At 32.3% G+C, this 26960-nt stretch overlaps 1 protein-coding gene across 1 annotated transcript in view; it reads left to right on the forward strand.

Moving 5' to 3' along the window:
* LOC146538345 (uncharacterized) overlaps window positions 1–26960 on the forward strand; it is a 124443-nt gene that overhangs the window by 52807 nt on the left and 44676 nt on the right. The gene's annotated exons all lie outside the window — the stretch shown is intronic.

A 26960-nucleotide genomic window follows, 5' to 3' on the forward strand; every position in this document is an offset into this window, starting at 1 on the left:
TCTAACCCACAACCAGTCGCATCTAGAGTCAAACTTTGTGCCCCTGAGCCACGACTGGCCTCAAGTAACATAACATATAGGGTCAAAATATGGGAACTACTACTATTTCTATGTAAACTCACATAAAATTTTAAATTGAATATTCATTGTCTCTGATATATGGTAGGAGTTTTCAGAAGCGAGTAGACCAATTTGTGCCCCGACGTCACAGACTCCTCTAAAATGGCAATATTTTGGTAAATTACACGTACACGCTGTTTATCTCGTGTGAACATCCTAAGCAACGCCTCCATCCATATTATTACATTTCAATTTATATTAACAAAGGATATGTATGTCTTTTTTTAAATGGGTAAATGGGAAAAAAAAAATTAGTTAAATACACTTTAATGTTATTATAAGTTCTAATATTTTAATTTATCTTATTTTATATACCTAATATTATTTATTATTTCTCGAGTAATCCTTGTAATATGAACATTTATGATTTTGGATTCATGAAATGAAACTTACAATTTAAAGAAAATTTTTATGTCATTTGAAACGTTTCTTTTTTAAATGACTTTAAGTAAACTTACTGCAACTTACTATAACGATGCTAAATGTGAGAGATCAGTTATTTCGTTATGAAATGAAGCTTTTTTAGAAACGGAGTGTCTTAACATTAGGTTCCCAGGTTCCCTCTGCCTACCTTTCTATGTGCGGGATGCAATGTAAAAAAATCAATTAAATAATGTTATATGCAGAATATTGTGAGTATTATATACCTACAGTTCACATTTGTATTTATAAAATACGTTAAAAAGAAAGAAAAAAATAGCAACTAAGCGTTTCCATATGTATACATGAAGGGGAAGATCAGTATAACAAAAACCTTCCCCCTAAATGCAACATTAGATCTCAAAGCCAATTGATTTGTTGTCGGTGCAGTCATTTATCAACACAACAATCACTCGGGGGACGTCCCCTTGCCTCCTTCACCAAAAACGTAATAATACTAAGAGCAACGCAACGTATAACCCTTTTTTTGTGTGGAACCCACATTTTTCAGTGGAACGTAATTTGTATAACTCGAGCATTCGCCTCGTTGCCCGGAACTCGCCCGTTCAGTCCACCGCACGAATATTTCTTCTATATTGACGCTCGTAAAGAGTTGCCTTGCGGAAAAATTGCAAAGAAATGCAATAGGGAAGTTTTAATTTTCTATTTGCTTGAAATATCGGTTTGTTTGCGAGGGACATTTGTAGTGCTCTATAAACAACATACATTTTGTGTATATAACATTTTTATATGAAACTTTGATATATTGAATTATAAACATAACATGCTTAGGTATATGCTTATAAATTTATAACATTATGTATAAAATTATAATTTTACGGTCGTTTTAATGAATAAATAAATTTTCACTTTATAATAATTGTCGTCGAGAGAGTTAATAGCGCGTAAAATTGCAGACACTATTTTCATGTATAATATTTATGGATAACGACGAAAGTTTTATAAATTATTTTATTATAATTATTTTTTCATTAAATTAAATTTTATTATAGATCGTAGCGCAGGGGCACAATTGTGTGACTAACGCTTTGAAATTAATATTTTCATTTCTTCTCTCTAGCACCAAGGCCAAAAGCTCGGTGTTGAGTTCCGCTACTCAAGGAGTCATACCTCGAAAAATTCAGCAGAAAAAGAGGAAAGGAGTGCCTTAACACTAGGTTTGCGTATCCTGTTATGTGCGGGATACAGTGTAAAGCTGATTTTTTTTCATTTTATTATAATAATTACTCTGCACACAAGTCATTTATATTCTACAACTATTACTAGCAAAAAAAAGTTTAACTTACAGCACAAATACTAAATGTGGGTGGCAACCATCAGACGTCATTATTAAAAATGTAGTTTTAAAATGCATTTTACCGTCGTTACCAAGTTCACTGCTCCTTTTATGACTCTGTTAGTGGCGTGTTGGTCGCATCATAGTACAATTCTTTAAAAAAAAAATAGTGACTAAGCCTGTAAAATATTATTTTTTATCCTTACACCCTCTCATGTATAGAGATTATGCAGAGAAAGCAGAGAAAACTTACTTTTAAGAGTTAAGACCCGTTCTGACTTAACAAATATAAACTTATTGCTATAATTTAAAGGAAAAGCCGTTTCTAATCAAAATAGTTATTAAATGTTTACCGACATACGTTAATATACTGAATCAGTGATGTGGAACGGTCCGAGATCGTGTTGGTGGTTGCCGGTGTCTGTCGGACGAATCGAATCTGTCGCGAGCAACTGTGGCAACCGCGTCGCCCCGTCCCGAACTTACCGGCGCTCGCCGCAACATGTTGTAGAGTGCAGTGCTACTAACTTTAAAGACAAAACTTGCTCTAGTTATCCTTTTTTTTTAAATTGCGGTTATTTTTTTTTATATTTATCTTTAAAAAAGTTGTATATATCAGGGATAAGTCGTTTTTACTTATTGCCCGGACATCCCCATATTGGTACGATTTCGATGATTTTTGGGTACGCATTGGATTTTTTGGGCTTTATAATTAATATACATATATTAAAAACAATACAATAAATAAATATTAAAACAAAAATCAAAATTTTAAAAATATTGTTAATATTTAGAATATACTTACCGCCTATTCGCAAATACAATTTATTCAATAGTATCTGGCGTTTGTGCTGATACATTCGACAGGTAAATAAGGACGAGGTACGCAAATTGCTGAATCTCGTTACTATTTGGCAACGTAGATAGATAGGTATCCGTAACGCCTGGAGCACCGAAAATTCTGTATAATGCGTGAACACTTCCCATTTTATTCATTACGTTTTCGCCTGCGGCTTTTCTTTTCGCATTACAGAAGATATTTTATTTCTTTTCCTAATAATTTCGTTTTCAATAAGAAACCTTTTATGTCGAATTATTTATTAAGGTCACCTAAACCAAAGAGATACATGTAACTTCTATTTAACAGTCCATGATTAATAATGAAAATAAGCTAATAATTAAGTTTTTAATTTTAACTATGGACATACATAATTAAAGCATATAAAATAATAAAATGGTATTGCAAAAATTGTATAATATAATAAGATTGGAAATTCTCTAATTATATTACATTCCACATTTATCAGAATATCCTCCGAGTTTTCATAAGGACGTCTGAAGCAATAATAGACGTCTAGAACTTCAAACATGCCTACCGAAATTGGATGGCAGGAAAATTCAGTGCCCGGAGGCTCTTACGTTTTTCATACTCTGAATATATTAGAGCTATGTATCAGCTGGAGGTTTATCTCCGAGACGATATTGGTTGAAGAGCTATTTGGCGCGAGTTATACGGCACGTTTCGAACAAAGGGATACCTTAGATATACATATGGCTGCTTAGAACTTCTGAGACTTAGATTTATCGTGAATATGACATATTATTTTTGGTAATAAATTGTATATAAAATTTTCTTACAAATATTAACAAAACTGATAACCTGAACCTGAACGAATTGATAATCTCCTTTTCTTACAGAAGTCGGTTAAAAATTATAAAATTAGCTCAAAATAATACAAGTTAACTTGTAATACGAGCAAACGCTGTCGTGATAATTAAATTTTTGTTAATTACTTTCTCTTTATATTCATATTTCATTGCCCTTCAAAGTTATTAAATATTTTATAGTTAATTTAACTCGTATTCAAGAAATTTTAATTCAGTATTTAATATTCAATAAACTTCACGACAGAAGTGACTGGACATTTGTGACGCTTGTTAATTTTTATTTGCTAATTTAAAACCAAGAAAATAAATTCTGTTCGAAATATTTTTCTCATTAAATGTTTGGCGAAAAGTCTTAGTGCTGGGATTTGAGATTGGCAGGTCCACAAAGAAATTCATTAAGGAGATGTTGGTTGTGACACTTTTTGGACGTTGGAAAACGAGTCCTTTGGCTAAACTTAAATATTTTATATAATTATGAAAATAATAATATAATTATGAAATTTATTCATTTACTAACGAAGCACGCGCAGCTTTTGCCTTATTATAGCCAAATTATACAAAAACTTTACATAAATTGTAGCTCATGTGATATTCGGATGGGTATGGAAAAACCGTTCAGTAGTTTGTGCTTAAAAGTGGCACAAACATCTATCCTTCCAAACTTTCACATTTATCTGTTCGAGTATGATATGTTAATACATGCTACTATATACCAATATCTTACAAAATATGTTGTTCCTCGCATAGCAGTGTTCATGTTAAGTAGGGAAGTTAACACCACTTTGACTACCAAGAGCGACTAAATAAAAAAAAACCTTGATTGAGAATTGAACCCAGAACCATTTCGTTTACATCCGGCTACGTCACAAAGGAATCTATTATACAATATAACCAATAAATATTTGGCACCATTATAATAAATCATTCTACCTGTGAACCTCATAATAGGAATATTGAGCAGGTAAACTTAAGTGTATTCAATAAGGCTCGCATGCATACTTCGCGCAAATTCTCTCCTCTGGTGAATGTGAGAACGTAAAATAGTGAATTGGTCCCGAGAGCCCGAAAGCGCTTTTCAGTCTTTGTGTAGCTAAAAGTTTACTCTTTTATAAACCTCGGGAAATATATTTGTTCGGAACAAATTGGGGTAGGTAATTTCTAGGGCCCTGTGGCCTGCTTCTTGAGATAGTCCTTGTTATAATACTAATATAAGCTTAATACTTATTTATTTAAGCAATTTGTAATGGTTTCTACATTAAATTAATGATTTACAAAGATTTGGACTCGTCCACTGAGGCTTCGGTACCGATTTCAGGATTGTAGGTCAAAGGATTATAAAATCATATTTTTTTAAATATTTTACATGTTTTAAAAAAATAGCCTTTTGCTTCGCCAAAGACTAATATTTTAAAACGGAACAGCAGTCATTAGCTCTATGTATGGCGTAAATGGATAGCAAACGGTCATCTGCCTCAATATAAGCTCATCGCTCTCAGAAATTTCTTGAGAATAACTTAAAAGGATCGAACGCGCGTGGGTCGCGAGTGAACGAACCCAATTGTGGCCGAGCACCGAGCATGCATTGTCCACCTACGACAATACATGGATATGAATGGGTGTTACATATTCTTAAATTCGTTTTGAATATATTATATTCAGATTTTTGAAGAGAAATTTAAGGTTTGGTTTATTTAATATGGCTTGAACGTGTTAAATATATTTTTGATTTAGAAATTTTAAATTGTATTTACTTATTTAGTTTTGTATCCCGAATCCAACTTACAACAGAATGCTATTAGCTAATTCTAATAATAATTTTAAATTACTAAACACTTATATTGAGACAACCGTAGTGTTCTGTTATTATATTTAAAATTTGCAAGACTAGCTATCGGCATCGATAACGCCACCCCCGAGAACGCGACCTAAAGAGGCAAATGGGCTAATAAATGTTAAACGTTCTTGCATCGCTGAGCGATACAGCCGTAGATGGCGTTTATTTGAAAATTATATAATAATCTAAAGCCACGTTAAGAGATGAACTAAAAATATAGATTTAAATAGTTAGAGACTATTGCTTAATTTGGTAAAAATAATTGCTTCCTTAATAAAGATTAGACATACTAGGTTAATACTAGGTAGTAAAGGGACTACCCTGCAGGATTCTTTATTCTTTTAAAACAAAGAAATCAATAATCTTCGTATTTATATTATTAAAAAACGAATTCACAACCGCCGCATTTACAGTCGCACCCTTGTGCCACTGCGCCATGACCGCTTCAATTTTTGAATTAATCGCATATAATATTTATCATGAGAAAAATCATGAAAGAAAAAGTAGAATTTTATTTATGTATTAGCTCATTTTACATGTTTTTATAAAAGGTGTAATTAGCCATCTTTCATTGTCCCTCCTTCAACAGGCTAGTGGTAAAAATTATTAATATATCATGTTATAATTTCATTATACCATACATTTTCATAAAAACGCTTGCGAGGTGATAAATCTACATAGTAGGACTAAATAAACACATAGAGCTTAAAATTAAATGCTTAGTTATAAATATAGCTTAGTATAATTATATATCAGGTCATACTTCATACGTATTAAGGCCTATTTAAATATAAGAAAAAAAATAGATATATATGATAATCAGTCTCTTTTTATTTAAGCTGTATCCCGCACACAGCAGGGTAGACAGAGAGAGAAAAATGTTAAGACACTCTATTCCCCATTCTGCCGAATTCTAGAGGCATTACGTGTTGAGTGAAGGAACTTATCACCGCGCTTTGCCTCGACACCAGAGTGAAGAAATGAAAATATTAAATATTTCATTTCCTCGAGCGGGGATCGAACCCAAATCCTGGCGAGTTTACAGTCACTCTTTGTGCCCCTGCACCACGTCTCATATTATATGAACTGCCTGCACTCCAATTATTATTGTTAGATATTAGGTATTTCTAAAAAAACTTTAACCAAGAAAAGTAAAATTATTTTGTTTAGTTCAAACGTGAAATTATACACATTTTGACATAATCTAAAGCCTAAAAGGCAGTTCTGCCGGTCTTCTTGGTCCCTGGAGAGAGCTCAACTGAGTTTAACGAGTTACTATTACGCACGTGCGTACAGTTTGCCTAATTGAACTCTCTCATTTTGTTCTCTTATTGTTATAAGGTGGTTTAGGAATAGTATGGAGGCCAGCGCAAGGGTGTTTGTTACCAGAGTGTGACTAAATATGAGAGGTTGTGGGTTCGATTTCCTCTTCAGGAAATATTTAATAATTTCTCCTTAATATAGGCGCTCTGGTAACGAGACAAAAGCATGTCGTTGAGTGCCATTACTCAACACGCAGTGCCTCCAGAATTCAGGGCAAAGTGGGGAACGGAAGTGTGTTAATGAGAACAGAGTCTCTTAACACTAGGTTACTTTCATGTTACCTTTAGCATACATCGTGAAGTTAAGAAAATAAGTTTCTTTAGACTGAAAAAGAATTGCTTTAAACCTCTAAGATACTTACACTAAGTAACAAAGAACGTATCAGTTTGAAATATTGTTAGCAACAATAAATATCAGACAGAATTGTATTGGAAAAATATTTTATAAAGAAATGTTAATGTAAACGACGAGACGTTTTATCTCCGACAGTGCTTTTGATATTATATATATTATATATATTTTTTTTGTACTTAGGTTGTAGATTTTTACTTAACAAGTTATATTGCTTAAATACACTTTAGAGTCATAAACCTACTTATTAATATAAAAATTATTTTGTCAGTTACACGCTTTATATCTGCTCATATAAAGAAAATGATTTTCGTAAGTGTGTATTGATGTGAGACGTGTTGAGCGGCGAAGCTAAACGCCGTATATTGTCTTGTCAGAGCGGGAAAATGAAAATATTTTACCCTTCCATGGAGGACAAACCCCCAATCATCGCGTTCACAATCAGAAACTATTCGATGTTGTTTATATTTATATAAAAATAGCTATAAAAGGAAGCTATAATTCACTGAACCAATGAATCGTGTAAATGTCCAAGTCGTCGGAGGGCTATATTTTTCCATTCCCGCTTGTCAATTGACACTTTCGAAGCTAAAGGAGGCCAAAGTCCTTTGAGAGTATCGTTTTGGTCATTTTGGAAGGTCGTTCACCACGTTTTTAACGAGTTTTTCTCTATTTACGCACTTAAGAGAGATTAAATTGAATGTGGAAAAAAATATTTGTAATATACTACTTATTTATAATGTATTTCTTTTTTTGCAGGTAAATTGCAGTATATTTTGAAAATCAGATCTGGAAAAGTATTACAGGTTTCCTAATTATTAGGTCTTTAAATATTTTTTTTATATATATTAGCAGTGAAAAATGTGTTATTTGAAAATATTATATAATAACAGGTAACTTATCAAAGAATTATTCTTTTTCCACAAAACAATGTAAATATATGTAAATTTGACATTTTAAAATATACCTACAAAATACGACACATGATGGCGTCATGTGAGTCAACATTAGGTTGTAGATTAATTTAAATTGCAGATGAGCTAAATCTGTCCTTTGCTTGAATAGAAGGACGCCCCATTTGGATTTTTATGAAATGAAAACAAGATAAAAACATAATTATTATGATTAACATTTTTAAAAATACATGTATTTTTAATGAGAAAAGTCTTTATTGTTGTGGCAAGTGAGGAATGTAGTGTCCTAACACTATGTTACCTCTCTATCCTGCTATGCGAGAAAAGCGTGAATCTGTTTTTTATAAGTAATTTATTTTAAGTATAGAACCATTTATAGATAAAATAGTTCTTAACCTTTTGTCCCATCTGTACAAAAAAGCGCGATTTTCTTTTAGCTTTTGAACTTTACGTTCCCAGTCTCTTTGACAAACAGCACAAACATGTACCTAATGTTGTTCTAACTTAGTCTATTGTAGCTGCTTTATTTATTTATTAGCTTCTCTTCTTACCTTTTAAGATAATTCTACAATGGAAACTTGTGCTTTTATAAAAGACGTTAAAATTAGTTTGTAAAAAACTTTCAAAGACAGTATTGCTTAACGACTGATATATTTACTACTTTATTTTTAAATTAAAACGTCGACAAAGTTGATAAAAAATTATTAAATTAAAATTCTGATTCTGTGAAATCAAAATGATTTTCATATTTTGTGCATTGTTAACTCGATCCTTTAAAGCTTAAAGTGATTCGGAAAAAACACTACTGGAGGGAAATTAATAAGAAAGAAATCAAGCATCATTCCCGTAACTTAATTTAACGGGTATTGCGATAATATATACGATATTATAAAAGTAATTTATAATCGACCATACTCCGAGTAATAAATAGTTTTTTGTTAATTATAATTAAATAGGTTTTTTGTTAATTATAATATAATTTTAAAGGAAAAATAAAATTCTGTATTCGTTGTATTTATAAAGAGAACATCGTGGCATGGAACAGCGTTATACTGTAAATATGATGGTTGGTGGTTTGATTCCCACTTGAGGTAGTATATTCATTTTCTCGCTGTGGCAAGACAAAGCGCAGCTTTAAGCTCTACCACTCAACACACAATGAAGAGAAATCGAACGCGGAAGTAGAGACTATAATGATTTCTCTTGAAAGTAGCTTCTCTCGTCTACTATAATAAATAATTAGAATATCTTTATTCTTTAAAAATAATAAAAGTAATACAATGATAATAATATTAGGTTTGTATGAATAAAAATAATAGTAGTAATGTATTTATTTTATCTGTTTGAAGTTTTTATATCTATAGTAGAACTTATACATTTTTATTGGAATAAATAAAATAAAATAGTTACTTTATCAATGAATAGTAATTATATTTTTATATAAATACTATTGGGATTAAATTATAATAATATTGGTAATATTAACCCTAGCAACCGTCAAACAAACATGTCAGGAAAAATTTTACTGTTGATATAAATTAATAAATAATTTAGAAAAAGTACAAAACCATAAGCAAATGGGATACAAAAATATGATCTGGATTACTAGAATTAAAACAAATATTGGTAAAAGATGGCACAAGAGTAAAAAGTAGTGACGGATATGCCAGGAGGACAAGTGCACTCCCAACACCATGGGCGGAGATGTTGCCCTTCGAATCCGCAACCGCCGTCATCAGAAGACGACTATCGCACTGCGGCTTCGACTGCGGGTTCGGAGGGAGGAATGTCAGAGTCGGAAGGGCCGGCTTTAAGACCACGCCGGCGCGCCGACATCCCGCCATCGGAGGGTTTGGAGCCAGGAGTGTCGAGGATGCTCAACAAGGCTCCCGCTACCGGTGGTAAAGTGCCTCGCATGAGATGGTCTCAACAGCTGAATGAGAGTGTCATGCGTGCGTACTATAGGGCAACAGAGGGGGGAACTAACCTCACTGCGTATCGTTCAAGGTTACTGTCTATGTTTCAGGAGCTTGAACCAACAGCGACCGTTACTGCACAGCGACTGTCGGACAGGGTGCGGATCATTCAGCGACGTCATTTGCTGGATGAATCCGTACTGGATCATTGTGCCGATAGTGGTTTCAGTTAACGGTTTAATAGCGAAAAGCCTCGACCAACACCTTAAGAGGCTATCGCTTAGCTGTTGGATCAAGAACCGGATACAGAAGGCAGTATTACTTGAGACGGCACGTATTGTGCGGAGGTTCCTCTCTCTGGAGCCCTAGCCACCGATGGCTTGGACCCTTGTCCCGCCCTCGGAAGAGTGGTTTTTTTATATTTTTAAATGTATCTTTTTTTTTTTTTTTTTATAATAATTTATATTTAAAAATGTAAAAATAATTCGCTAATTTAATAAAAGTATATGCTGTTGGGTACACATATCTCAATACCTCTCAGCCTACTTGCTAATTAACGATTGATCCATTTAGATGTTTTTCTCTTATAAAACATACATACATACATTACTGTCTTCACGTATCATCTCGATCGAAGGAGTCGAATCGGACACGGGCCTTTCTAACCATTGTTATCAAAGTTTCCATGTCCTCCAGTCCTCCAGGGTCTTTTGTACTTTTTGTTTTTTTCTTATAAGGAAGAGTATAACAAAGTAGGATAATACATGTAACTGCGATTCATGTATTGACAACAAAATATAGGTAGTTTAATAGGATATTTTTAAAATTCAATCAATTTTGTCACGTCAAATCTGATTCGTAAAAATTTTACATGTGAGATTTGAGCTGCTACAAAGATAAAAAAGTAACGATAAACTATATTTCTATATTTAAAAAAGAATAATAAATTATATTCTATATTTTAATGCTTCACGCTCTATTCACTCTACTCTATATAGTAGAGTAAGCAGAGAACCTAGCGCTACACTCTGCTTAAGAGACTCCTTTACGTACCTACTCATTAAGGCAATTCCGTTCCCTACTTTCCCGAGGTTTTGCATGATCAACGGAACACAACTCCTCGCTTTGCCGCGTTACCAGAGCGAGGAAAATGAAAATATTAAATATTTCATCCGCTCGAGTGGAATCGAACTTAGAACCGTGGCGTTTACAGTCCCACGTTTGTGCCCCTGCGCTATGACGGCCTCAAATAATTACAGAATTTAAGATAATAATATAGGTTTGGTTATGTCTACTTTAATTACCAATTAAGGTTAGTTCAATATTCACATGTACCGAAATAACAAGCACACATCTCAACGAAATCTCTGTCACAGTTAAACTAGAGACTATAATTAATTAACTCATTATTATTCCGCCAATACGCCTTGTTAACGTCTCTTTACATAATTTCTACATACAATTGCACACAATAAGTAGAAGGAACCTGGGAACCTAATGCTTACTTACGACTTTTCCGTTCCCCACTTTCCGCCGAATATTGGAGGCATTGCGTGTTGAATGGCTGACTTCTAGCAGCCGCAGCTTAATCTTGATGCCAGAGCGAAGAAATTAAAATATTAATAAATAATAATTCATTCTCCCAAGTGGGAATCGAATCCACAGCCATCACGTTACGGTCAAATAACATTAAAAAGAAGAATATCCATTGTGAATATTCCGACTATTTTTTTGTTTTTGTAGTACGTGTTTTTTCTCCAAAGAACTATTAATAAAGCTAGTCAATTACAGAGAAGTCTAGAGCCGAGACATAACTACAGACTTGTTTTTAATATTTACCTAATAAAACCTATTATAAGTAAAGAATATCTATTTAAAGAGAATATTTTAAGCTTACTATAATGGTGAAGGGATGGTTTTGGAATAAAATGTCACGCAAATATCTCCAAAAAATGACATGACAAAAAATTTACAAATCAGCTACTATTGCGTAAAATATATTAAAATTAAAGAAAAACGTAATTGTCTAAACTAATATACAAATTGCTAATTGAAATGATATCGCTTTTTACTCTTGGAAATAATAATGGGAATCGAATACCAGGCTACCTACATAGATAGATATATAAGTACTTAATGTAGATCCCTATATTAGTTGGAAGGGATGAAAATATCGCAACAAATCAGCTCGGTGGGGTGATTGATGTGACCGAGGGCCTAATTGCACGCCTCCATCATTTATATTGTTGTCATTTAATCTCCCTGGCCAGGACCTTAGTCCACTTAAAAAATCGTTATGAATATTAGAAAGGTTGGTTGGTATGTTGGTTAGGACCATTTTTTTCTAATATCTTTTGCAACTAACTCGATTGACAGAGAAAATTAATTGGAATAATTTATTACATCATTTTGTTGTCCAAATTTCTGAATTTTTCCAAAGTCCAAACAATTTACGGAGAAAGTATGTTTTTTAACAAGGCCTTAAAGTGTTGGAAAGTGGAGAATGGAGTGTCTCAACACTAAGAGCTTTCTGCATACCCTGCTTTTATAGCTTTACTTAGTAACGTAATTTAGATTTTATGAATACTCTAACAAAATATAAAATTATATATTCTATAGAGCTTCATAATAATTAATTGATATTGTAATGCATAGGTATCAGGTATCGGATTTGTATTGTAATCCATCTTAACGTTATTTAGGTCGCGGTCATCCTTATTATATTACATAAGTAGAATTCTCTATTCTATTCGCATTTTTCAAGTAAATTTAATTCTACACACGATTTTCATTACCATGTCGTGTTTTATGTAGATATAATCTGCAAGTAGGTAAGAGGCCAGTCGATGGGTTAGGTTGTGGATTCGATTCTCTCTCGAGAAAATGAAATATTTAATATTATCATTTCTTCGCCCTGTTGTCGGGGCAACGTGCGGTGTTGAACTCCGCCACTCCGGTAAACACCGGTTAACTGGAAAATGGGTAATCTCTGCCTACACTGCTGTGTGATGCAGTGTGAAGCAAAAAAATATATAATCTGCAAGAATCTTCTCACTACAGTATAAAACAATTACTATTCCAGCGACATAATCATTTCTAGGTCAAAACTTCTTTGATTTACATTATTGGACTGTAAACACAGTAAAAAGAAGTATAAAAAGAAAGGATTTGTATAATTATGCTATTTTATAACCACGACATAAAAGGTAAATGCGCTATACAATTTTGTGACCCTTGTTATTTGTTTACATTGAAAGTATTCAGGTATTTGTTTAGGACGTTTGTTTGAGGATTAAAACACGGAATAATTAACAAAAAGACCAAACAGTTTGTAAGTTTAGGAGAAATTTATAAAGATATATTTATTTATGTTATACAAAAAAGATTTTAGAATTTAAAAAATAAATTGTTAAAATATATGTCATATATATTATTATGTGTGAACTTTTGCAAACCATAGTTAAATTCTTCAAATAAGTACTGTTTTTGTCTTTGATAATAGATAATATTATAGTGCAACATAGCAATTCAGGAAAATATCCTTATTTGTACTTTATTCTAGGTATAAATAGATTAAATTGCCTAAAAGTAATTTAATTTTTCTATAAATTATAATGACATAAATATCATTATTACATACAAAATACACAATAATTTGCAATAATTTCTTTGTTAAAAACTCTTTTTTTATATTATAGAATTAACGCTATGAGAATGTCATTATTTTTTATTATAATTTAGTACGTTTTTATTAGCTCCCACAAAATAGGAATTATTGTTTTGACAACGTACATATTTCTTATCTCGGTAAAGCTAACAATGCTTATGTGAACCATGCCACGAACCTATCTATGACTATTGTAATATGTTAGCTACATACTTATTAATTTAAAAAAAAACGTTTTTGTCTTTTTCTTTCTCTCTGTTCTCCACAGTTCTCCCCAAACCCTAACCTTCTTTCTTTCTCTATCTTTTTGATACTACACGAGTTAGTTACAAAATTAAATACAAAAATATTATGGATTATAAGTTAACATATAATTTAAATATAAAATAAAATAAATAAAAATGTATAATATTAGGCATTCCTTTCTTCGCGCCAGATTTTGAGAATTCAGATATTGAGGAACGGAACACAACACCGTGATTTTTCTTCCCGAAGCAAGAAAATAATTCATTTATTCAGTAGGATATAAACCCACAACCATCACGTTTAACGTCACTAAGCCACGATAACCTCACATACAGTTTTTACATAAAATATGGTTATTTAAGATGCAAGTAGCCAATACGGTAGATTGGTACACGCAGGTGGTCTGCGGTCGCTCGTGTAAGGTTACCGCGCAGTGTGGCGTGCACCAACATTTGATATTTTAATGTTTCAGCGAATTTTCGCAACAATTTCACAAAATAACCTGATATTTATGAGTTTATTCATGTGTACACAATCAATGCGTGCTCTACAAAGGCATATCCGTTTACTGCTTAATTAAACTTATGTCAAGAACCTACTAGTATACTTTCAAATAAGAAATTTTATATATAATTTTTCAATGGATTGAAATTTGGAAAAGCAAACGTTTCTCAATCGCAAATTTTATTCAACACCATTGCTACCAAATAAGGTGGAAACCGACCCTTCCCTATTTGGGAAATACTCGACCCGAATTTGAACATTTCCTTTGACAAACACACATGCATTAGTTAAGGAATTTCATTTATTTAAGTATGTTATTTTTTTTTGTATGAATATATTGTTTTTTTGTATATCAAATATTACTGTCGTAGAAAAAATGCACTTTAAAGTTTTTCGCTTTTTCATATGATAAAAGGTAGATAAAACTCAAAAGATTACTTTAGATGATTTATTTAATACTTACGTACAAATAGGTAGACTATTTGACCACCGTACATCCTTCCGTAAGGACATGAATTTCAAAAAACAATATGATTTGTTTTACACGTTTTCCTCCACACGCGTCCACACGTCCCAGAACCTAGTGTTAAGACACTTCGTTCCCCATTTTCAGCAGAATTCTGGAGGCATTGCGTGTTGAGTAGTGGAACTCAACGCCGCGCTTTGCCTTAACACAAGAACGAAGAAATAAAATTAATATTTCATTGTCTCGAGTGAGGATGGAACCCACAACCAGTCTTGTTTACCCTCAAGCTGCCTGACCTCGAAACTGGCATTCTTCATTTGTTACTTTAAAATAACTAAAAGTTTGTTACTTTAAAATAACTAAATGTTTTATAGAATATTTAGAATTATATATAATTTGATTTATTTATAAATTAATACGTGGTCAATGGAAAATCTAAAATATTTTCTCCTCCTCTTTTATTTCCTTTACAATTAATTTAATATTGAGTTAAGAAATCCGCAATCTGGGTTTTGCAAATAGACAATCCTTTGTGAGAGGGAATTCACGGAATTCATTTTATTAACGTCGATATTTCTGCGATTGCTTTTTAATATATCGTTTACAGATAAACAGATATACTACTTTTTTGTCTATTTAAACTACTTTCCTTTTATTTGAGTTTAATTAATTTTCAAAACCTTAACAGTACCTGGCGAAACTTGTACAAACAAAATAATTTACATTATACTTAGATGTAATGTTATATTCGTTTAAAATTCAACGGCTATTATAGATTAATAATAATAGGAACTAATAAAAGGTAATATTTGATGGCATTGCCATCAGAACTAAATCTATATTCTAGATTTAGTTTAAAAGATTTGAGAATTTAATGAACAAAGTTGTGCTAATTTTGTTGAGGTGGCGCGGTGGCATAGGCGTGTGACTGTAAACGTGCAATTCCAGTACTTAGCACGTAGTGCCTGATCCGGTGAAAGTGGGGGATGGAGTGTTTCAACATTACATTCCTTGTGCCTAGGGTAGGCAGCTGGAACAATGACGTCATATAATGGCGAATGCTGTTTTGCGTATAAATGCACATTCAATGTTCTATATCAATTTTATTTATTTCTTACTATATAAAGATCTAAAACTAACATTTCCTGATTGCTAATAACCTAAAGTATCAAAAATTTACATTTAAAGTTTTTTTTTTCATATCAAGTGAAATACAGAATTCTATGTCATGTAAGATGCAATGTCACTTTACTTCCATATTTCTAAAAATATGCCGATCACGTTCATATTTTAGAACACATCCCCCGTAAAACTAACCGAAGGTTACACCAGTAAATAAAATAGTACCCCTAGTTTATATTGATAACGTGTTTTATTATTTCATTAAATATTAATTATGAAATATAATTTTTTTTGCTACTCAACACTGATGCCTCGAAAAGTCGGCGGAAAGTGGAGAACGATGTCTTAGAACTAGGTTCCCTTTACTTACCATCGTTTTTAGTTCCACACTGTAACCCGCTACATGCGGGTGAAAAAGAAAGATATTATTAATATATTTTAAATGTATATGTCAAAAGTATAAAAAATATAATATAAAAAAATAAATAAGGATTTATTTCCGAATTTGCCAAAAACAAATTACATCCTTTATGTTTGCTATCAAGAGGGATGTGATCCACGTTTTAGTAACTGTATTTCTTTAACATCCCTCGGGACCTGTGGACACTCGCGGGATAATGGAATACTGGGCCACTAAAATTACCAAATTTACCAACCTATAAAAAAAGTATAATATACCTAGCTAGAACGACATATTATAACAAATAAATATAAAAAGGTGCGAACTATTCCCGTAGACATAAAATTCAAAATAAAAACGAACATAAGTTTAATCCAAACAAACCTAAAACAAACATAATATCTGTATCTATAAGATACCAACGATACATTCAATCCACCTTTTAAAGCTTTTCCCACATAACAATATTACTTAACCATTTCAAACTCGTAGCGAAAATCGTAAACCAATAACTGCTATATCCTTAATATATTTGAATGGCCGCATTCACCCATACATTTTATCCCCATTCGGACTTTAGTGGCCCCATATAAGTTTATTTAGGATGGACGGAGCTCCCCGTCGTATTGGGAGCGTGATTGGGCACAGCCAACGGTGTATATTGGACAAATAAATCTATAAGAAGATAAACAGCAAGTTACAGTGTTATATTTCATCCATGTCTAAAATAATGTGAATTTGTTTTGGTTATAGTATTTAATTATTTATACATTTTAGTATAAAATAAGTCTATATTTGTACCTATACAAGACTACATATAAGCTCGTAAGAGAATTCTACAATAGGATGGAAAGTGGAATTATATTTATTTAATTCAAATAAATGTATATAAACGAAATACAAGTTTTAGTTTTGCTTTTGTTATTTCAGACAACATTTATAACTCTTAATATCTTCTTAAGACCATCGAGGCTCAGTGATGCCGTTAACACTTTATACGTCGTTAGTTCGATTTCCATTGGGCATTTAATTATTCTAATTTTTCCTTCTGATAAGTCAATTTATTGGCATTAAATGCCACTCAAAGTATAATGTCTAGAAACTAGACGGAAAGCTGAGGAAGGAGAGTTGCCACCAGGTTTCCTCTACCTACCCAACTACTAAGCGCCAAACAGCATGCTCCTACGGCTTAGACATTAGAATTATAATAATGTAATTACACGATATGTTATTTGAAAAACAAAATAAAACAAAACGAGAACTTATTTTATTAATATTGCGCAATCTTTACGTACAAAAGCTATAACTACTTCATAGAAGTCATGTCTATTGTGTGTGGAAACTCTATTCTGCCTTGTGCAGCATTGGCGGTGTAAATTGTACTCAACTGCTACTACTAAAAGCCATAAACAAAGAAATGAATATAAACCTATCATCTTTGCAGCGGTACCAGCTATTTTACTCTTCTATCTATAAATAATTTATATTTTCTCTTAGCAAGCTATTAAAATACAAAATACGTTTTTTTATATCAAATAAAAAATATATTTAGTTTTTTATTTCAAATATAGACCATTAAATGAATAATTAATGAAATTTTGTTGAAAGTTTCTACAAAATAAAAGCAAATTTTGATCTTAGTCTTAATAAAATAAAAAATTAAAGTAATCTCAACAAGTATTTATATAAATTGTAAACTGAAACCTAATATAGACTGAAAATGTTTCTCGAAGTTTCTTACGCTTCGCAGCCGTTATAAATTAATTAGCAATCACCTCAGAGCTGCCGAAATTCACTGAAATACATAAAGCGAACGAATTTGTTGACTAACTACCTTTGTTTGGTATAGTTAAACAACAATGTGGCCTTATATTGTAGGAACAACTTGCTTGTTTGGATTAGGTTTTCTAAATTTTAGTATTTCATTTTTATATAATTTATTTACATCTTAATAATACTGTTAATGGGTTGGGTAAGTTTGTGGGGATAGATGTTTGTTACGTTGTTGGTACTTTTAAAAGATAAATTTTAAAACAATTATATTATCAATTTAAGTGATAATAAAATAAAGTATAGCTGATTCTATGTTAGTTGTAAAAATTTAATTGCACGATGCACATATTCTGTATATTCTTTTTCTATCTATTAATATTCATCCCGCCATTAGTCTTTAGACATTAGGTGTATGCTAATATGAATTAAAAAAATTAAATTAAAATAAAGGAATCACTGAATTTGTACTAATTTAAAATACCTAATGGACTAACAAATTTTAATATAAAGAAGACTCAATGATTAATTTCTAATATACATAAAGTTAATATTATAAGAACTCATAAAGGTACAGTCCATAAATAAATTTAAAAAATATTTTTATCGCTGCGGTACTTCCATTTCTAAAGGCGATTATGGAAATCAGACTTATAATGAGTATAAAATAACTCTGGGAAATGTACGGGATGAGTATATTACTATTAGAATTCTTGATACTTTAAAGTGCTCTTTACTTGAAGCTATGATTATGATTAACTTTTTCCTATTGCAGCTCACAATCTTTATTTAATAATACATAGCAAACATTCTATAGGAAAATTATAATTATTGCGAACAATTTGTCGTTGAGGCCAGTCATGGCGCAGGGGCAAAAAGTGTATCTGTAAACGCGATTGGTTGTCGGTTCAATTCTACTCGAGGAAATGAAATATTTGTTTAAATTTATATTTTAATTTCTTCTTTCCTGTGGCGTTAAGTCCCGCCACTAGATACACAATGCCTCTAGAATTCGGCGGTAAGTGGAGAACGTAACTTTTTTCTTCTTAATTTTTTTAGGTTCACCTTGTATCTCACATATAGTAGACTAGGCAGAGGGAACCTAGAGTCAAGAGGACACAATTCCGCGCTGTCTTGTTAATAGAGCGAAGAAGACTTTTTTTTTGTATTCTGTATAACTTTTGGACGGGCCATTTTCTAAAAGTCGTACAATCGGTAAACATATTTACGAAGACGGGCACAGGTACGTAATTTCACGGCTGCTCGATCAAAGCCAGGCTGACAGAGTTGCGTGAAATGTAAAAATACAACATTTACATTTTTGTCCAAGTTTTTTGATGGGTATGTTTGTAAATTTTTGTTTCTTTTAATATTTGTATATAAATTCAAATGATAAAAGACTGACTATACTGACTATACTAAGAATGACTTACTATAATATATTGTTAGGATGTAGATATAGGAAAGGGTTTTCTTTATCATAAGTATGTATTTTTTATATATATATATATTTTTATTTTCAATTTTGAAATATGTAAATAAATGTTTCGATCCTTTTTAGCCAGTATTTTGGTCTTAAGTAACATTTTAATCATTCAGCTGCTCCCAAGCTATATTAACATAAGTCTGCCTTAGCTCACGTTGAGGTTCAACCTCCATTTTAAGAAATGAAACAAAATTGAAACCAGATCGTGGATAGAGATCGTGGAATGCATTTCTATACATACCTAGTGTTATGCAACGATATTGCAACTAAATAATATAGTAGTTTTAGCAGTATAAAGTTTTTAGCTTGTATGTACCTATGTTTATTTGATATTCGTACGATAGGAGATTGTATAAAATTTTGATAAATTAATGAATATGTTAATTTTTATTTTAAACGTTTTGTAAATTATTTAGGAAATATAGGCATTTAGTATTAGAGAAATTATTTACTCTTACACATATAGGTAGATTTTGCAATAAGACATGTAATAGTCTAGCTATAAATAAATTCTATGGCCAAACATCTAGGATTTACGTAGGTACATATACATATAAATATCAAGTTCCACGAGTTAATATTACATAGAGTTACAAAAGCTATCCCTACATTAGGAAATCTTGTGACACAAGGATCAACTCCAACATTCTTGTTCACTGGAGAAATACAAGACATGACGAAATGTCTACTGCCAGAATTGTCGTTTCACGTCTACGATCTCGTATATAGGTTTATATATTTTCACAAGTTCTTTTTCTTTTTGCAGTTCTACAGTTTCTTTTAAATAAGTGTTAAATATTGTACTTCTAAATATTAAATAACCTGTTCGATTTCTTCTAAATACTTCTAATTGAAGTCAATGAGGTGCAGAAGAAGACCGACCTACTTGCAAACTTGATAGAACCGAACCGAACGAAACGAACCCACAACGGGTTCGATCCCAGTTGGGGAATGAATTACTTTTATTTATTTTCCCCCACTACGACAGATAATGGATGCCTTTTATTTCTGTTCCTTAACACGCAGTATCTTGAACTCGGGTGGAATGGTGAGATTGGAGTGTCTTTGCACTAGATTATAGTAAAAATAAAAATAAATTATATTCTTGGAAAATATAACAAATAAATATTTTACCGAACCCTGTTCAGATAGAAAAGGATATGAACAACAAAGTAAACATGTGTAACGACATCCTAAAAATAAGATTTTCATATCATACATTTTCCATTGCATAACAAAGTTGAAAAGGTCTTTTGGTAAATAGAAATAAAGCATAACCAGCTTTTAAGTCGTAAACATTTTACAGATAAGATCTGTTCATCAAACTTCTAATATTTTAAGAATTCTTTTAAATCCTTTTACGTGCAGGAAATGAGAAAACGTGAAAACTTATGAAACTCCACTGACTAAAGTTTTTCAGCTTATATCAAGCTAAAATTTAAATTAGGTTCATTGTTGTTTATACATAAAGTTTAACTTGGTTTTAGAAATGCTGTTAGAATATCTTTTTACAGGTTAAATGATTACATTCATTCAGGAAGAAAAATATTTTCGCTTAAAACATAACAAACGAACACAAGCGGGTATTGTAAACGCGACAGGTTTTGGGTTCGATTCCTACTCGTTTAACTGAAATATTTTATATTTTAATTTCTTCGCTTTGGTGACGAGGCGAAGCACGGCGTTCAGTTTCACCACTCAATAGGCGATACCTCCAGGATTCGGCGGAAAGGTTCCTACTGGCTACTCTGCTACATGCAGGGTACATCATGAAGCTTAGAAAAATATCTCATTTTTATCTATAAAACCATATTTTTTAGTTTTCATACACGCTAAGAGCTAAAACATATTTATCCCTACATAAATATATGCGTTATCATGGCCATAAATATTAGTACTGGCTGTAAAGATAGGCTGTGAGTGTGTCGTTCTAACAAAGAAAATTCCAAATTTTAAGAGCCTATATCATTTACGAGCTTTGGTATCTAGTGCTAAAGCGATCTAAGAATGGCCATATGTGTTTACTGCCGTAAAGGTTTTATATTTATAGTCCAACAGACTGTATTCGCGAATGCTCTCAGTGCAGGCCACTCTAGAGTCCTCGTAAAAGCCTGTACAAGTGCCTCTGTAGAGCTAATTAATCCTTTTGGAATGGTTTACTTCTTTATTAAGTCTTGTTCAAGCTTGCTGTTTTATTGTTATCGTTCCTACAATATGTAATACTATGCTCGTATGGTTAGAGCCTTTCAACATAAGGATTTATTCATATTGCTTTTTTTTTCAGCTTAATACCTGTATGTTATGTCATATATTTCTATTCGGCAGAAAGTGGGGAACGAGTATCTTAAAACTAGGCTTTCACTTCATCCTACATGCGGGAAACAACGTGAAGCAAAAAATCTATGATTAACTTTATATTTTTGAAGTCTAATCATTTGTGCCTTATGCATTATCAACATTTATCATGGCAACTTAATAGATATGTATTTTTTAAAAAAATTAACAACCATTTTTTTTTCAATTGTAGAGAATGAAAGATTAAAACGTAGGACGTGTGTGTGTGTTTTTTTTTTTTTATGGTAAAAGGACAAGGCAAACGAGCGTTAGGGTCACCTGATGGTGATCATCGCCGCCCACGACCCCGTGCAGCACCAGAGGAGCTACAGGTGCGTTGCCGGCCTTTGAGGTGGAGATAGACGCGCTTTTTAAAGGTACCCATATCGTACCAACCTGGAAACACTGCCGCGGGTAGACCGTTCCACAGTGGAAGGAAATTTCTACGAAACCGCACAGTAGTGGAGTGCCACGTATCCAGATGGTGTGGATGATATTTAAGTTTGTGACGTGCTGTGCGGTTAGAAAATTCGGCGGCAGGTAGCAGGTCAAATAGTTCTTCAGAACACAGTCACACAGTTCTTCAGTGTTAAATGAATATAAATAGCATTACATGATATGTAGTGTATGTTACCCAAAAATTTGCCAAAATTATTTTCTCCAACTCAGCTTTCTGCGGCCGCATGAATGCTTTTAACTAAACCACACATGACATACTTCCATTAAGAATCCTACTTCGTACAAGACTGAAATTAAGTAAAGTGCAAAAGTTGAGTCGCCATGACATCGGTGGGGGGAGGGGAATATTGTCAAGGGATCTCTAAAAAATATGAGCTTGCGGAAATATTTATATTAAAATATTTAATTAAAGTATCGTTCTATGCTACACATAGAATTTCTAATTACGTTAAAAACTAAAATTTCGTCTTGTTTTAATTTAACATTGTTTATTTTTTTTACTGACACATATAAAGTATCTATTTATCTATAATATAGATAGATAGATATCGGAATGATGTATCTCTAAGTATCTAAATATTGCAAGTAAATTAAATATTATATTAAATTCTTAGAACTATCTAAGCAAAAAGAATAAAATGTATATTTCATTATAATTATATACTTTACGGAAATTGATATTCTTTAAAAAAAAACACAAAGAATAAAAATGCATATTTTATTATAATTTTTTACAGAAAATCTGTCAGCAACAGGGAATTTAGTTCCCTGCTTACTTTTACGGTGAACCGCTACAAAAGCAGCTTAAAGCAATATCCATTTGGAATTTAATTAAACTTGAGGTGGTGTCAAGTTATTATTAGTAAAGTACGCTTTACTAGCGGCGTCGAGTGGTATGATTCTGTCTAGGAAGAATGCGGCTGATGCGACCCGGTATTTTGTTACTATAAACATTATAATTAGATCATTTATAAGCTATTTGTTTTTGTTATATCGTTATTTATATACATACACTAGCGGCCTGCTCGCGGTTTCGCCCGCGTGAACTATGTTATTATTAATTTCTGTCTCCATGGCTACGTCCTAGTGACGTCTATGCAAAATTTGAGACTCCTAGCATTTGTAGTAACGAAGTTTCATACAAACTTTCGACCCCAAAAACAACCCCTTAGAAGTCGAATATTGCAAATTCCCGTCTTAGCGAGCACCTACGTCCTATAAGTAACTCCTATGCCAAATTTGAGATTTCTAGCACATGTAGTTTCTGAGATTTCGTGATGAGTAAGTGACCTTTCCAATTTATATATATAGATAGATAGATTAACCGTATCTATAGAGAAATACCATTGTTCTCTAGTATTGCTTTATATGCATCGTGTTTTCATAAGTACAATTCTAACTAATTCCGAAGTGCAGGGTGACTTTCCCCCTGCAACTGCTTATCGCTGAAAAGTGTGAATATGTTGAAATGTAATTTCGGTACCACAAATAAATTTTTTTCAGCTTCATTACCCAGCGGGATAGACAGGGAAAACACAGCGCCAAGCGTTACGGTCTCTGCATACCTCTTCGCCTCGTCCACTGTCATCAACCTCTTCATACATGCCCTCCGAGGAATCCTCATACTGTTTACTCGAAATTCCTCCAATATCATTGATACTGGTGGATGTTAGAACTACAAATAAATATAATAATATATTGGTTCAAATCTAAAAAAAATATTGATTTTACTTTATGCTCTTATATACAACATGTACTCATATGTACATTGGGGCACATATTTTCAAGTTTTATAAACGAAATTTCATAATTAGCGGTAGACACAATAAACAACAATATCGAATATCATGGAAACTCCACGAAAACGTCATATTTGATGAAACGAAAACGACGTTACGTTTATGTAACGTCGCCTGACAGATGGAAACTTATCTAACTTGAATAATGAGGATATTGCTATTGAAATACTATATTTTGGGTAAATAATATTGAAGATGATAACGGTTGCCCTTAACAAGTCATTTCTGAGATTGGTATTCTATTTAAAGTAACTTTTTGGTTTCTTGTCGACCCTTTTCAACAGAACTGCCTTCTGAATCGGTGGCAGTGACTAGTTCATTCGACGATTAAAAAGTGGGAAGAATGGGAATCGAACCCACAACCGCGTTACAGTTTCACACGCTTGTACCGCTGAGTCACGACAGCTTAACATATTAATATTAATCGTATTAAAGGACAGATAATTTCATGAAGACTGCGACAATTGGACACAATTTAATTCAGTGTGAAATGAAATGTTCGTTTGTTTACTTTCTACTTAATTTTACTTTTTTTTCACAACACAAAAAGAAACTCTCGGTACATTGATTACTTTGGAGCAGTAATTACGTGAGGCAGCAGGTGCCAGCTCGTATTGGTGTTGTCATTTCAATTCCCTGTCGTCCCTGTTTCCCTCACATTATTCGATTTTTTCCATATATGTATACCGTTGATATATGAAAGACATGTCATCACAGAGCCTAACGGCGTGAAAACTGATTATATGAGAAAGAAATGTTATATCTAAGTGGAATGAATATTCGAAATAAATTTAAGTATAAGATGTCTTATGAAAATATGTAGATGCGCAATCGTGTTGCAGTCAGGACGTCTTTGCTCGCTGTACAAGGGGAGACGCGAGTTTGATTCTCATTTGGGGAACATATTTTAATTTTTTTTTTTAATCTGAAACTAGACAAGGTATGCAAAATACATATTATTTTTCTTCCCAATTATTTCTATGCTTTATAAAATATATTTAGACAACATTATTAAATATAATATAATTTATATGTCTTAACTTTTTCTTAGAAATGATCGTAACTGATTTATGATGGAATCAAAATCTAAAATACCTTTTAACTCCATCTCCCAGTATATTTCTAGTGCTCAATAAAGTGGACTTAATCTCTTTTATTGGACTGTCATGGAAATATAGTACCTCGTAACTCTTAATCGAAATTTAGATAGGTAAGGTATTCTGTTTGTTTGTTTTTTATTACTTTATAATGTTGTTTTGCTTATATTTTATACTTGTACTAGTTAAAAGATATCAGTAATTTAGCATTGGGTATTTCGCAACGGGTATTCTAATTAATGATTAGAAAGAAGAATGAATAATATAAGAAACCGCTTCCCACTTTTCGCTGATCGCGCTTTGCCTCGTCACCAGAGCGAAGAAATGTAAATATTAATGAATAATTACTCATTCCTCCGAGTCGTGATCGAACCCACTACCTCGCTTTATAATCACTCCTTATGACCAATGAAACACTGAAATCCTTAACTATGAAAAATTTATTCATATCAACACAGATATATAGACTAATGCGTTTTAAATCGAAAAATGTTTCATTAGCGGGAATCGTCACTTGTCAATTTTCGCACCCTCGCACTCTCGTCCGTTGACATGTATTATCAACATCCATACAAATTGTTCTCAGTGAAAAATGAGCTTTTTATCATTTACCAATCGTAACTCCATTGTAATTTACAAAATACCTTTTTTTAATTTAGTTATTGTTATTTTATTAAGATTGTAGCTTAGTTATTGTTTTTAAAGCTTGTATACTTTTAAGTCATTGTATTTTATAAATTTTTTCCTTGGAATAAACCTATTTTTTTGTTTCATTAGTTTTAGGGTTCCGTACAGTTGTTGTTCAAAAGTAATTATCTCGCGATAGCGTAGATTTTTGATGAAAAATCAAGCTTTTAAGTGAACACAATCCTAAGACACAAGCATTTATGTATCGTTTTACTGCATTTTACCTATGTGAAATTTGTAGCACAATCAAAACCTATAGAATACTTCCCGTCGACCTACAATTATGAAATTTGGCTGGAAGTGAGAACTTTACAATATAAATAAAGGAAAATATCCGAAAACTGAAAGTTTATAGATATGTCAAAAAAATAAAAAAGCCAGTCATGGCGCAGGGGCACAAAGTGTAACTGTAAACGCGACAGGTAATGGGTTGGATTTCCAGTCTGTGAAATAGTGTTTTTATTTCTTAGCTCTAGTGTAGAGGCAAAGTGCGGCGCTGAGTTCCACAACTCAACACGCAGTGCCTCCAGAATTCGAACTGAAATAAATATTATATATTTTTATTTATTGTTTTTATTTTAATATATTTGTTTAAATGAGAATTGTCACAAATATTGAAAGAAAGCTGTAACGAGAACGATTTAAACAATAAATAAACAATACTGTCGACTAGTGTAAATACTGCTTCGGTAGGCTTATGTAAATGTGCGACTTGAGTGCGTGTCGCAAGGAGAGGAAGGAAATTAAATATTTTATGGATGGAATTGAATGGAACCTCCCCATTTGTGTACTTCGATCTAGTATTATTCGAGCTTATATAGGTGCACAGATAAATGGGCGTATCTAGGGAGATTTTCGAGGAGTCTGAGATTAGCCTGGAACTGATATTTTCAAATTTTCTGGCTTAATTATTTTAGTAAAACTTTTGTGGGCAAAAGAATATTCCTGATCAAGTCATATACCTATATAATATACAATATACATGAAACACTGTTGAGCGTAAATAGGATGTGTCAGATGCCCACATAAACTCGATAAATAGTGTGTCATGTAGCCTTCATAGCTATGTTAAAAGAATAA

The sequence above is a fragment of the Heliconius melpomene genome, chromosome 6 (genome assembly GCF_056956725.1).
Source record: "Heliconius melpomene rosina isolate 202511_hmr_F chromosome 6, ASM5695672v1, whole genome shotgun sequence".
Taxonomy (NCBI): Eukaryota; Metazoa; Arthropoda; class Insecta; order Lepidoptera; family Nymphalidae; genus Heliconius; species Heliconius melpomene.